The 2,557-nt window shown below is 36.6% G+C and overlaps 1 long non-coding RNA gene across 1 annotated transcript in view; it reads right to left on the bottom strand.

The window, feature by feature from the left end:
- LOC134749449 (uncharacterized) overlaps window positions 1-2,557 on the bottom strand; it is a 604,512-nt gene that overhangs the window by 234,880 nt on the left and 367,075 nt on the right. The window lies entirely within an intron of this gene.

Below are 2,557 nucleotides of genomic sequence, written 5' to 3'. Positions count from 1 at the left end.
TTTCCCCCACTACCAATATACAGCATAATCCTTGGTGTGAAACAGACTAGAGGAATGCGTCGCATGCCTGTCGCTATCGGCTTCAACTGTTCCTTCCACGTGCCTACGATCTCTATTCAGATATCATATAGACTTAGACCCATTCATGTGACCCTGGTAGGGCCAGTCCCAGGTGTTAAATCCAGGGCGCGTCGCCCGTCTCTCTCACCTTCAAATCTCAATCTTTCGATGTGCCGTGCCTACGAATTTCTGTTCAGTGACTGTGTGGACGTTTCTAAAATGCTTATAAATACAGTTATAGCTACAATTTTAAATGTATCTAAAGTTTACAAAAACACTTGTTAGTTACCATTTTCCAAAGTAGTAGTCCTATAAATTAGATTTTACCGATAGATCCTTAACAGAAATTTTAAAACAATAATGTTTTGACGTTGATTGTCGACTCGAGTCACCTTTAATTTATGTTCATAAAATGTAGGTAGTTTTACAAATGTGTAAATTTGGATACTAAACCCCTCCGACCTGGGGGCCTAGCAAAAATATATCGGGATGAGAGAGACTTCACGTGACTATTTCCATACATTATTTAAGTTTTGATTGGCGTTTTCTATCAATTATTGTCATCCTGGCTAGGCCCCTGGTTTATAAACAATCAGTTCCATTCATGAATCTTTTTTAATTTTTGTAATCATAATTTATATCGTTGGATCACCGGAATAAATAAAAATACTGTTGTAAACCTTTACATTATTTTATAAAAAAATATTTAAAATTTTGAGCGGTTGAAACACTCATAATTTTTGGCGCGAATTCGACAGAGCGTGATGACGTCACACTTAGACGGTCCAACTCACGTTTGCTACTAATGACTGTGTTTGCTATAAGTGAACGAACGAACGCTGCGTTTCGCTCACTAGCTTTTCGCGGGCAAATTTTTGTACTGTTTATTTATTATTTTAAGCAATTAAATGATAATTTAATAACGGAAATGCATTTGTAACATGATATAACGATAACAAACATCCGAATGAAAAATATTTCGTTCAAATATAAACTTCATGCATGAGGCTAATTTTGTAATAATTCCTACTTCTCGGTTCCTGGCGACGTGTGTTAAATAGACAACTTACAAGGACAATAATAAGAGTCACAATTTGTCCATCTTATGATAACGACAATTCGTATCCAAAATTGTTCTAACAAAACAAATGACTCCAGCTTGACACTGACATAAACGCTATCGAGAACGTAATTTACTTTCTATACATCTCGTTCGCACTAATATTCGAGTACGAGCGAGATGCTAAGAAAGTAAGTTACGTTCCTCGAGATGTCTAAGTACTTCACGAAGGAATCAATTCAGTTATATACTAGTACAGTTACTAAATATATTTATTTATATAATTCCCAACTTAATGATAATAGCCGCTTGTCACACACACATATCTAATACTGATGTTGAGATGTTATAAATAAACTTGTGCATTTATTACGTTACACTAACAAAATAAATAACTTTAAATAGCGGTGTACATACAACTGTACATAGCTTTGAGTGTTTCAATGTTCCCAATTGAAAGGTCTAGGTCGTTGTCTAGCTTGTTATTGTACAGAAATTACAGAATAGAATCTTCTGAAATACAGTAATTGTATTTAATACGTAATGATAACTTAATTGTGGACGTAAATTGTAAATATAGTTCTGCTAAGTGTGCCAATACGTGTAGGCAAGTTCATTATTCATTTTAAGGTGCTTTGGGGTAACTTGGACCGCGTATCGGCAAACGTAGCATAGGACGCCTCAAACTAGATGGAGCGATGACCTTAGCAAGGCGGCTGGCAAGAGCTGGATCAGAGTTGCCGCAAATGCAAATCGTGCTCAATGACGTGCAATAGGGGAGGCCTATGTCCAGCAGTGGACGAGAGTAAGCTGATGATGATGATGATTGGAGTAACTTCGAAATCGGGGTAGTTTTGAAAATCGCTAATATCTACTAAATTAGAAGCACATTCTACTGTAGCTACAGCAGTCGTGGCTCACTCCGCGATTTCGTCACGTCGCCACAAGTACATGCGGCCCACACCAATTTTGGTGTCTAGCCATAGTAGTTGCCGCGCGCCGCTATGGAACGAACGCCTGCTCGCGCTTGCGCCACCTAGCGGTCATATCTGTCGTAATAGACGCGTTTTGTTAGAGAGTGAACCTTCTGTACCAAGTACTATTATTTATTATGTGGCTACAGTAAGTAAGATGCCTTTGTAAGCGTTTCAGTAGCGTATAAGTATTGCTAAAATATGAAGTTGTTGAAGTTACCCCAATGCACCCTATGACTTTCTGAATCATATCAACCTTGTATTCGTGTCATAATTTTATTTCTTATTAAATATATAATACAAAACAGAAGAATAAACGAATTTTATATAAATTGTTTGTAAGTATGTAGGTCTGTAACTAAACAGACATAAAGCTTAAACGAAAAGTGTTTTTAGGATTTTGCAAACTAGTAAACGGTCGTATTAAAAGTTTTTTAATTTGGATACCTATACCTAGTTATTT

This window comes from Cydia strobilella, chromosome 18 (genome assembly GCF_947568885.1).
Source record: "Cydia strobilella chromosome 18, ilCydStro3.1, whole genome shotgun sequence".
NCBI classification, from domain to species: domain Eukaryota; kingdom Metazoa; phylum Arthropoda; class Insecta; order Lepidoptera; family Tortricidae; genus Cydia; species Cydia strobilella.
This window is presented reverse-complemented; position numbering and strand designations above follow the sequence as displayed.